Below are 12,976 nucleotides of genomic sequence, written 5' to 3' on the forward strand. Positions count from 1 at the left end.
TGTCAGAATCCAAGCCGTGTCCCTGGGTTTCTCCCAAATGAAACATGTCTGAGACGGTCTTCACTTTCAGCATGGCAGCGCAGCGTCAGGCGATAATATATCATGATATATCTGCAATGTTGTTCAAAGCAGCGTTAATTTACGCTCTCTCTCTCATCCCTAAATATTTTGTCCGGGAACATTTCTCATCGTTGACAAACGATGGCTGTAAAATATGTGGATTTCTCTTGTGATTTGTTTCGCCCTTGTGTACATAAAGCTGTTAGTATCCTGAACGGTTTTGTAATGTTATTCGGCATTTCTGTGAATGCTTATACATACTCACGAGTCTAAATTATGAAAACATTATTTGTTGTTCTATATGATGTCAGTTTTGTTTGGAAATCTAAGTACATTTCGACACAGAAAAAAATATTCTCTATTGTGAATAACGATATTAAACCATGATCAATGCCATTTCAATTGAATTGACTTTGCACCCTCGAAAAAATTGGGGAACATATCTCAGCCTGCTTAACATCTAGTTAAGACAGTTTTATTCTACAAGACAGTTGTATCGATTGCAAAGTAAACGTGCGACAGTTTGGCATGATCACAAGCTGTGCGGCGTCAGAGAATGTATTTGTTAAGTGTACGTTACCGATGCTACAAGAACAGGGCATGCGTAACATTTTCGCTCACCCTTTGTATTGATTAAAATTGACAAGAAACGGAAAAGCATAAGGTGCACCTGTGCATTGGAGGGTTGACTGAGGCGAAATGATTAACTCTGATAAATATATAAACTGCCACACGTTTAAGGGTGGGAAAGAAAGAACACTTTCTTGTGGACGTATTTGTATCAAACATTCAAAGAAATAATAATAAAACCCTTCAGCTTGCCACAATGTTTGTCTGAATCGGTATGCCATTGAAAATTGACTTGTTAAATATTGTATACATGTACAAAGAAATTTGGTTAAATTGGCATTACAAAACGCTGTTGGAAGCTCATAATGCATTTTGGGGAATTATGGTGTTTATTTTGAAAGTAAAAAGTGCATTTTTATAAAATAATTTACATTCATGAAGACTATAGACACAAACATAATCAACATATGATGACACTCTAGGCACAAGAAGCAGTAATACATATGATACAACTGAGTCACAATAACTAGGTTGTTCTTGAATGCAGCATTAAACAAACAAGTAAAATGATATGTGTATTATGTTCACTGACACGTCTTGAAATCAATGACAAGACATGTGAAAGACTCAATATCGCATTTGACTTCCATGCGGACAAGACGCTCATCCCCTCAATATGCCACAGATAAGGACTGATCAAATACTTGATCAGCCTCAATCCATAAATCACGCTTTCTTGTTGAAACGACGAAGGTTCGCTCTTCCTTTACAGCAAGACCTTGTGCTCTGAGGAAGGAAGTTGCCTTCCATAACGAACGACGTTATGTTTGACGCCCAAAGAACATGCCTAAGGGGCCTCTTGAGTGGCGTCTTGCTACTTCCTCTCTAAATACCAAGTACACTTCTTTTTTCTGATTTTATCGGTAGCGTGTGTGCACACAGACTTCGAATTGATTTCTCGCGCTAGTGTAACCATGTTTTAAGGAGTTTCTCTGATATTAGTTTGTCAGGATTTTGAGGGACTCACAAATATCAGGAAATACTTATTCTGCGTCGGCGTTCTTCATCACGTTGCTGTCGAATCGATGTGGACCTTTTTAGGGAATTGAAGAATGCGAAAGCTGATCCCTTTGTAAATGCTATCAGTTACATATAACTATATTTAATGGTCGAAAATACCTCAAACGTGAGGTTAAAGATAATTTTTGAAGAGCTGATGATTGCGTGGCATATATGTATTAAGGTTGGTTGATGGGTTGTCTAACTATGCTCTCAGCAATGCTCGAGCTTTATGGCGGTGATACGTAGATAATCGTGTCTGGACCAGACAATCCAATGATCTTTTCAGGTGCATGACAATGTCTTCTGTTTGACTTATAGGTGCATCGGTATAATCAGGGTGCGTGTATCAGTAATGATTCAATTTCACATATACGGTTACAATGCATGGGACCAATTAAATTAACTTATGACGGACTTCTAATTGTAGTATGATTCATCTTCTTTAGTCTTTCCTTAACCTACTTCAAGAGACAAATGGTCCAAAGAACGGTCCAAAGTAGTGTGCAACTATCCCCATGGCCTGCCTGACCAGTGGGCCATCGGTTCTGTCACTTTTCCTTCAGAGCAGCCAGAGTAAGAGATGTTTAAACGGTTGTAAGGAACATATTACCTGTTTATCTGATTAACACGAAATATGAATGAACTCCTATTTGTGATTTTGAATGGCAGCATGCCGTGCACGGTCAATGATCTTGATTGGAGTGAGTAGGAGAGTTAAAATTTTACATCGCATCGGCAATATTGCAGCCATATCGCGATGAGATGGGTTAATTATGATTAAATGTCTGCCATCAAAGGACAGTAAAACAGTAAGTTAAGTACCACAGTCAGGTAAAACAAACCATTTCAGTTGTACTCAACACATACATCAATGGAGCATTTAATACTATTAAAACATAAGCTATAGACCACTAGCGACTAAAACTAGGCCACATTACTGGGATCATGGGGACTTACAGAGTTGCAGCTTCCTGCATGAATCCCCAGCAGGGTATAAGCCATCACTTTAGACACTGGTAGTTGTTCACAAGGCTAGCCATATAATAAAATATGTTAAATATGAAAGCATAAAATTCTGGTTGTCTGCAAATTACCGTGATAATATTTCTAATACGCTCTTGTTTGGATGTTCATTTTCACTTTTCTGCAGACATGTATGTCCAATGTGAAATAGCCCAAAACATCTGGTAACTACACGTATTCCTCAGTGAAAATGAGCAGAAATATATATGCCTATCGTTCCATCATATGTCCATTTTGCATTGTATTCTTCGGCCAAGGTATAACCATCATGTATACAATGTCCTAATATTAGTAAGGATGAAAAGAAAGTATTTAGGACCGTTATTGCTATCGTTTCAAACTAACCATGAAGTTCATTTCGTGGAAACACACAACACCTGTGATGTTCAGACACATAATTATTTTTCATAACCACACTTATCTTGATCCAAAATTCTAACCATACACTTTAAACATAGTGATATTTGATATCACTGAAGTCAATGTAAAGTATTGGAAGCTTGAATACCTTGTACATAACACTGAATTAGCTGCTCTTCAACAAGATACAAAAGCTGGTTGTGATTGTAACGTTCAAACCTTCTTCCGCACATGTGTTACCTTAACCATATCAGCAATAGACATCAGTCTCTAATCAGCACACAATACGTATCGCTAACAATGGCCAGGCATAGTTAAGGATATCCGAAACGTATAATGTAGCTGTTTAGTTTGAGACAGTGGGTCTCATGAGGTTTCATGCGCATCTCCGAGAAACTGTCTAGATCCAAATCAAATTGTCATTTTGTGAGACATTACGTTGAACGAATGCAGGGTTAGACAAGACATGGTGCTTCCATATTTTCAATATTCTATTGATAGACTTAACTTAAGATGATCCTTGACGTTACATCTGATAGCTCAGGGTAAATAGATGTGGCTCCATTGTAATGGTATTGTACTGGATAAACTTTGAATGGTTGTTTGTGTATATGTTGCTTCTCAGCAATATTCTAGAATGTCATTAACTAATCAGGACAGATCAATAATCGGTCCAGACAATCTAATAACTGGCATCATGGCAATCGATAACGTGATATGTGTATAAACACGAGCCATAGAATCTCTTTCCATACTTATTCGAAATCTACATTGCAAGCAGATAGGGTAAGAAACAAATGTAATCGGAGATAAAGCAACTCTTAACTTTGACTGTTTCCGAGCGACTTCTAACAGATATACTTATATAAGGTAAAATACCCGACTAAGTGAAACCTATCCCCGACCACTCAACAACGGTCTTCCTTTAGATGTCTGAACTGACAGCTTCTGGTATTTCCCCCAGATACCACGATGCCATTCGTTGACAACTTGGAGACTGCTCTTCTGTTGTGAATACAGTCACTCTACCTTACGTGTATGTTGGCTTTATAAAATTGTTGCTACGCTCTTTCCTTTCACTGGAATTGAGCTTAACGAATATGGACGCCTAATAGCACTCATAAATCACCACTATGTTACAGTTCCTATTATTAAGTTGAAATGGTACTTAGAATTTGATAACCTTACTTCGTAAGTTTGAATATAGCATGAATGTCTAATACAAATTATCGTGGACAAAATCTACACAAATGGTATCATATAACAAACATCAGGTGGTATATTAAAGTTATAAGTTAATTTATATTGTCATAATGATTTGTGTAAAGTGCATAGATAGCTTTTGTATTGGGAATGGCATCTGACTTTAATGTGGGCACAGTAGGCATTATGAGTTAAAATGTCTATAGTTATATATGACAAACACACATCATCTTCCTTGTTCAGTAGCTCTGACGTGGGAACAAGCAATATCTCATACAAAAACTCATGAATATGTCAAAGCACATTAACTAACAGAAATCATGACTAAGGCGTAAATATTGTAGACTGACTGTAGCAGGGGCAGGAATATTGTGTCAGCTTTAATAACATATCCGTAGTACAAGCTGCATTGAATTTGTTTCGTCCGGTTATAGTATTTGACAAGAGCTAAATTGCAAAGTCATCCCACAATCAATGCACACTCTCCCTGTGTACGATTGCGCTTATATAAGCATGTGTTTATGAACCACTATCATCTATTTCATCTCATCGAATACCAGTTTGATGTCACTGGTTTGGCTCTTCCCGAATATCACTGACGCCATCATATATAGCCTTAAAGTGGCATGTTACAACGTTAAACAACATGAAAGAAATCAATGTCATTTGATTTTTAACTGTGAAGGTGAACGTACCCTGCCTTGCCAGTAGCATACATCACAAACACATGCAAACATATATATTAAATTATTACTGTATAAATTTTGTTATATATAACAAACACAGGTCCGTGATATGGGTTATGGGCGTCTGGAATAGTTCATAGGCCTCTCGAATAATGTTTTTAAAGTAATGACTTAGATAAATGTGGCAGCTGTAGTGGGACCTCGCCACTGTGTCCAGATCAGTAGGACGTGGTTTGGAAAGGTTGTTGATGTTTAAACCGTTCCTGTGGGGTTCACCAATCATGAGGGAGCCAGTATTTGCTCAAAGCCATGACTCTGCTCTTTGGAATCGTAACGCCCCAAGGAGCTAGGTTACCAGTGCATCCCATGTTATTTGAGCTCATACACGGGCCCTGACACACACGACCACCTCGGCATGTATTGTGACTGGAAAACCAAGAGCAATCATACCATACCAGAGGGTGTGCTATGTCGTTGATCACGTTACGTCCTTGACCCCTGGATGAATCTCTTTTCTGAGCACAGCCGGACAGTGTGTCCATGCAAATGAATGTTCCGGGGCAAAATGCGTCAATTTGTAACGCCAAAAGTCTAGCAGGTCCAAACAACTCGATTAGTGAATTCGTCTACTCGATAACTTCATATATTTTGTCACCCATCTAACAGTGCCTGACATGAACGTCTTACCAAAATGTTCACCGGTGGTCGCTTTGGTCTAATTAGAATGTCTGAATGACAGACGCATTTGGAAACAATGGGGAAGGTTACAGATTGGAACATGTACAGAAGACAAACGGTCCTGAACCCGACGAAGCAATATTGCAGTCTAAAATACTGGATTAGCGGATTCGTCTACTCCATGATCTTCACAGAAACAACTTCTTATATTTTGTCACCCATCACCCAGTGCTGGACTCAGGTCTTAGCAAATTGCTCAACGAGGGTCGCTTTGGTCTGATTGGAACGTCTCAATGGCAGACGAATTTGCACACAATAGGGAAGGTTACAGATTGGAACATGTACAGAAAACTTGTGGGTGAAGCAATATTACAAGTGTGTCAAAGTGCAATGTTAATAAGCTAGTCTGGGCCAGACAAATCAGTGGCATACAAACCGTGCACCTATGAAGATACGATACTAAACTACAGCCAGCCACACGTTGTAACAACCTAATTCTGAGTTTAATGGAATCGATAAGCATTTTGTACAGGTTACTTGGCGTTTGGACTTTATCAAGGGAACATGAGTTCAGTATCATGTACAATAATCCCTTAAAGGCACTATGTCACACATTTTCGAAAATGCTTTGGCCTATATGTTATAGTGAGTGAGTTAAAATTTAACGTCACATCGGCAATATTTCAGCCGCCTATATGTTATATATTGTGGACATATGCACTCATTTTACCTTCCTATTGATGCAATAAAGGACTTATTTTCCTTACGACTTGCCCGAAATCGATAATTGAAACTCCGAGGCGAACAGCTTCCAAACAGATAACACTTGCCATATAAGGAATGTAAACGATTGCTCCATACATCGAAAACTGTCGCACGCGGTGTTGTCGGTGCTTGCCGAACTGGCCTCAATCACAAGTGGTGTTATAGGATATTTGTAAAGAGCGCTCCAAGGGACAGAACTCTATGGGGTTCGCTTGAAATAATGTTCGGCCGTTGGAGGGCGCGAGAGTCGATTTAATGCGACGTTGCATTGATTCTTTCGAACTTTTTAATGTAATATTGTAATCTAAATCTTACATTTTTTGGAATACATTATATGGTAGGTTCCCTGAGGGCTGATAGTTAGTATGATTGAGAGAAATGTGTGTTTTTAGAGAAATGTGGAGTGACATTGTGCCTTTAAATAAAGTTGATGAATGAAGTAAAGGACCGATGCAGACGAGTCATATTACATTCCAGTTTGCAGTCAGCCACATATGAAAATCGCAATTACTCAACACTTCCGTTTGGCTATAGTAACCGTAATTATTCAAATCACTGATTATCGCAACACATCTTAACAGCCATTTAGTTACACAATACACATGTCAGGTAATAATAGTTACAACTGACTTAATCTTTCAACTTTGCAGTTAAATCAATCGAGTGAGTGAGTGAGTTAAAATTTATAGTCACATCGGCAATATTTCATCCATATTGTGACTTAAAAAGTTATAAATAAACAAAAAAAAAACACAATTACATTATAAAACACCTGTCGACGAAGGACAATAAAACAACTAGATTATCACAGGAATAAATTTAAGACTAGTAATTAAATCTAAACTATTTTACCTATGAATGACAATACAATATAAAAACCGGCAAGTGGAGGTAGATCACCATACTAGGGACTTCAATCAATCGAGTATTGCTTCGCCTCGTAGTAGTCTTTTAGTCACAAAATATACATGTGAGATAATAATCTCCCTCTCCCCCCTCTTTCATACACACGTGTAAGCGAGAATATGTCAAAGGTAACATATGGGGGTTGTGAAGCGTAGGCAGGAATACCCGTTTTGAAACTGGTGCTTATGTCGCCAATGCCGATTGGTTCTGTATTGATTCGGCCAAAACACACTCCTTACAAACTGATATCTATGTAAGAAGTAATTGATGAACATGGCTCCATCAGCGTGATATAGCCCATCGAAATCTGTATGCATACTTTTCAGGACATCAGACCACTGACAGAAGATTTAGCATTCTTGGTACTTAGCCAGGGACGAGGCAGATGCAATTGCAGACGTATCCAGTCATGTCCTTTTGACATTAACCCACACTTCATTCGTTATCAATGGTAATTACTTTCCTCAGAGAACAAGGTCTTGATGGAAATGAGATTGTTCCTTTTTTATTAGGAAGGCCTGATTGGGAACGCGGTTAATACTCATCAGATATTTCATCGAGCCTGATCGGAACGTGTGAATTGAGATTGAGAGACATTTTTTTGTGATGTGTCCCACGAGGCGTTTCTGTGATGGTATTGAAGGCATAAGGAGAATCTATCGACATTTTTTTGTGATGTGTCCCATCGCTGGGGCAGTATGAAATCACTCTGTGATGGTTATTAGTCATGAACACGTGTTAAGGATACAGTCTGAATCCTACAATGGAAACTGCTATCAGAATAGATATAGTGTCAGAAGGGCTGTATTCCTAAGAACAAAACCCGGTACTTTCCCAACATCAGCCAACACGAAATCAGTAACGGAAAGAGTGTTTTGATACAGTGACCTTACACTTCGCGAGATTAGCCCGGTGTCATTTCACCGTCCTGCCTTTAACCTAATGGACCATGTGTCGTGATTTGATGTTATCCACAGTTAAAGAATACTCTCACTGTGAAACCAAACTGGGTATCAGACATAGCTTTTCTCGCTTAAATAGTAGATTGTGAGGACGAACACTTCCGTACGATAATCACACCTAATATACCGATCGGTCGTCATTTCCGTTTGCTAAAGGTGCAATCTCACAATATGTATTTCCCACGTATTCTTTGAGAGTGGCGACAGTTCAGTTCAGTTGCCAGCAAAAGATGGGTGACGAGCGTTCCATTCACTTGGATCATTGGCGTTTCAGTTTATTACACCATGCCGCCTCAGCGTGGGAGGAAAGTGATGCAGGTATTATAGTATAACTTTTCGTAAAACGTATAATTTCGCCAGTATAATTTCAGTAAGAGCTTCATATCTTCCTTCGGGGCGGTGGGGTAGCCTAGTGGTTAAAGAGTTCGCTCGTCACACCCTAGACCCGGGTTCGATTCCCTACATGGGTACAATGTGTGAAGCCCATTTGCCGTCAGAACATCACCTTCTTAATGAGTCAGGATCTGTATATTGGTCCCAATTTGCGTATGTCTTAAGACAGAACGAACTATAGTCTATTATTGGTTTGTATTACAAGGGGGTAAGCGCAGTAAACAAATGCACGTGTGGTACGTGATGAGCGTTAACTTAGACCAACCCTACTTGTTCTCGGTGTTTCATTTATTGTGCATACGCCCTTGTAATACAAACCACTAATAACGATTTGAAACTAGGATCGTTTGTTAAACAACTTTTATCCTAAGTATAATTAAATTCTGATATTTAAATGTTCAGTTGGCAAGGTAAAATTATGAGGATTCGCAATCTTAATTTCCCTTTCTTCGATTTACTTTCTTGTTTAAAGTGAAATTCATCTGTACGTTTTCACTGCAAACATACTTCGATATTTATGCCTATCAATCCAACCATTTATCACCGTACAACAAGTACACAACAAAGAAACTAATCAAGGGACGTGCACACCTTAAGAATGTAGAAATACAGTATAATCACAGTTGCGGACAAAATGCTCGTCCCCTCATGGTACCACCGATTAGGGCTGGTGGGCGGAAATCCATAAATCATACATTCCTGCTGAAACGATGAAGGTTCGCACTTCATTTAAACCCAAACCTTGCGCTCCTTAAAGAACGGCATTACGTTGAAACGCCAAAGGTGACCTGTTCAGTGGGCTACCACTTCTCCCTGTCTAAATACCACGTACACCATATTTTCTGGTTTTGTCGAGGCAATTATGCATGCGAAGGATTTTCTCACGCCAGTGTAACCATGTTTTACAGAGCATGGAAACGCCAGTTTGCCAGAAGAATATTTTGAGAGACTTAAAAGCCGGACCAGTCCTCTAAGCGATGGCTCTGATTACATGAACGTTAGATTGAACACAAAACATGAAGGACGTATTCTGCTTCACACACGACACACATGATATTGCTGTGAAATAGAAGTAGAACTTGCTTGGGTATTGAAAATAGAGGAACATCTTCAACTGCGACCCCTATGGTTATATCATTAGTTACATACAAGTGCATTTCAAGTTCATACGAATCTCAAATAGGTCATATATTCCACAAATTTCATGAAGAATAAGAAGTGTTTAGTTCCCCAATTTCTCAAAGTGATTGAATGACATAGAAGGCTTTAACTTCAGGGCAACGGCACAGCCATGCAACTCAACAAGGTTTCACACTGCCATGTATTACCAGGTATTAAAAAGTATTGTCTTCAACATTAGATAAAGTTTCTAATGATTGATTTATATAGGAGTCACCGGGGAACTGCCTATATAATCTATGTATGGATGATCTTCGGTTTGAATCAGAGATTTTCATTCAAAAGAACAAATCTCTAACGATATGCATTTTAATTTCATCAATAATTCATCGATTGCGTTTTCGGTGGCCATGATGCTAATTATCTTATTGTCTTGTGTCATTATCAATGTGATTTGAGTATTCATAGAACACTGTGATCTAGCTAAAATATTGCTGAGAACAGCTTTAAACAATAAACACAGCAATATTCCAGCTATGTGAAGCGATCAGACAATCCGATGATCAACCGCATGAGGGTCATTCAATGCAATTGGAACGTGATGATATGTGTCAACCCGATTGGGTTAATCGCCTCTTACGACAAGCACGGGATGCTGAAGACAAATGCATAAGGAGGATCAAACACACATTCAAAGTTTATCAAGTACAAAGCAATTGCAATGGAATCACACCATGGTACGCTGAAAGGGGTCCATTAAAATATTTAGTGCGATCCTTTGTCCACCAGTAATATACTGTCCTTGTAATTTTCACAATGTAAGGTCGTAACGCCTGGGATCATCCTAAATTTCAATCACCTACAACCTCAGGCTGCCCGTTGTTATAAGATTTGGAACCACACCTGGGTACCCTGAAAGGGGTCCATTAAAATAATTACTGCGATCCTTTGTCCGCCAGGAATATACTGTCCTTGTAATTTTCACTATGTAAGGTGGTAACGCGTGGGATCATCTTAACTTTCACATCGCCTACAACATCAGGCTGCGCGTTGTAATAAGATTTGGCTGTTGCTCAGTGACATCCTGAATTTAGAATGTCCTTGTCAATAGAATATTAAAAGCATTCAAGCACTACGTCTTGGTGTTGGAGTATGTTAACCATCCAATTATTCAACTCTTAGTCTCACAGAGAGACAATATGACGTTGATCTGGACAGTTTCTCGAAGATAAATGACACCTCATGAGACCCACTGTCTTTCTAAACAGCTATAACATGGCCTCTGATGTCTTAAACTGGCCCTGTCCATTGTTAGCGATGAGTGTCGTGTCGAATAGAGTCTGAAGTATATTACTGATGCGGTTAAGGTTTCCACAAGTGCGGAAGAAGGTTTGGATATTGATCACAACTAGCTTTTATATCTTGTTGAAAGCCAGCTAATTCAGCGATATGTGTAAGGTATGCAGGAGTCTTTCAGTGCAAACAGGCTTTGGTTTGTTTTTGTTAGATTGTTGAGTGAGTGAGTTCAGTTTTGCGCCGCTTTTAGCAAACTTCCAGCAATATCACGGTGGGGCCTCCCAAATGGGCTTCACACATTGTACCCACGTAGGGAATTGAACTTTCACCACTCGGTTATCCCATGAATAAAATCATGTTAAATGTTAATGTTTAGGATTTATGCTACGGACAGGTGTGTGGATGAAACGCACATCGCCTTTTTTAATCGCTGTTGGGAGTTTCACCATTGAGACCAAGACAGCAAAAAGAACTTCACATGTAAGGATAGCAATAGTAATTCCAGTTGCTCTCTTAACACCCTGAGGGCCCTAGTATGGTGATCTACCTTCAGTTGTTGGCGATCTATAGCCCTTATTTTATATTGTATTGTCTTCTTTGATTGGAATATTTTAACTTTGCTCGCTAGTTTTATATTTATATCTGTGATTCTCTAGTCTTTTTACTGTCCTTCGTCGGCAGGTTTTTTATAATATACATATATTTCATTTCAGTATCAAATGCTCTCGTCACGATATGGCTGCAACATTGCCGATGTGACGTTAAATATTAATTCATTCACTCACTCACTTAACACCCTAACTGATATTAGGGCATTGTACAAATGATAGTTATACCCTGGAAAATGAAATGAAATGTAGATTGGTGACGGTTGGTTATGTAATTGTGTTCACTGTCAGTGAGGAATGGTGATGAGATGTTTGGGCTCTTTCACATGGGATATACTTGTCCGCAGAAAAGTAAAAATATATATACAAACAAGAGCCTGTTAGAAACAGTATTACGGTAATTTGCAGACAACCAGAATTTTATGTGTCGTATTTAACATATTTTAATATATGGCTAGCATTGTCAACAACTACCAGTGAATAAAGTGATGACTTGAATCCTGCTGATTCATGTAGGAAGCTGAATCTCTGTAAGTCCCCGTGATCCCAGTAACGTGGCCTAGTTTTAGTTGCTGGTGGTCTATAGCTTGGGTTTTAATAGTATTAAATGTTCCATTGATGTATGGGTTGGGTAGAATATTCTTATAACTGAAATGGTTTGTTTTACCCGACTGTGATACTTAACTTACTGTTTTGTTGTCCTACAAGACCATTGACAATTCACCAATTGCAGACACTTATAATCACAAGTAGAGTGAGTGAATTAAAATCTAACGTCACACTGGCAACATTTTAGCCATATTGTGACGTAAAATTTGAATGCATATAATAATTATGTAGTTTGAATAAGAAGCATGTTATCGATGGACAATATAATAACTATATCAAAAGAGATTAGTAGCAGTTACAATAATAAATGATGAATCAACGACACATCATATAAATGGGCTTTAGATTGACGTCAACTAAAGTTAGATCATCATACCAGTGAATCACAAATAGACTTTCATCTTACTGTTTATTTCACGTCAAATCCTAAGTGACAAGAAATTACCTGTTCCTCCAAGCTAACAAATGGTTTGCTCTCAGGTTTTAACCGACCAATCACTCTCAACATAAATCACTGTTAGCTATGAAAGGAAACGTGACACAAATGATCGTTTCCTGGAAATCTACTGTACCCCGGACCAATATGGGATAGTTGGCACTATACTTTGGACAGATATCCTCACTACGTAAGTGCCAAACCATTTGCCTCAGAATTTAGGTCAAGGAATCGGGAGTA

This window comes from Haliotis rubra, unplaced genomic scaffold, assembly GCF_003918875.1.
Source record: "Haliotis rubra isolate DU_JTF1 unplaced genomic scaffold, ASM391887v1 Scf969, whole genome shotgun sequence".
NCBI lineage: Eukaryota > Metazoa > Mollusca > Gastropoda > Lepetellida > Haliotidae > Haliotis > Haliotis rubra.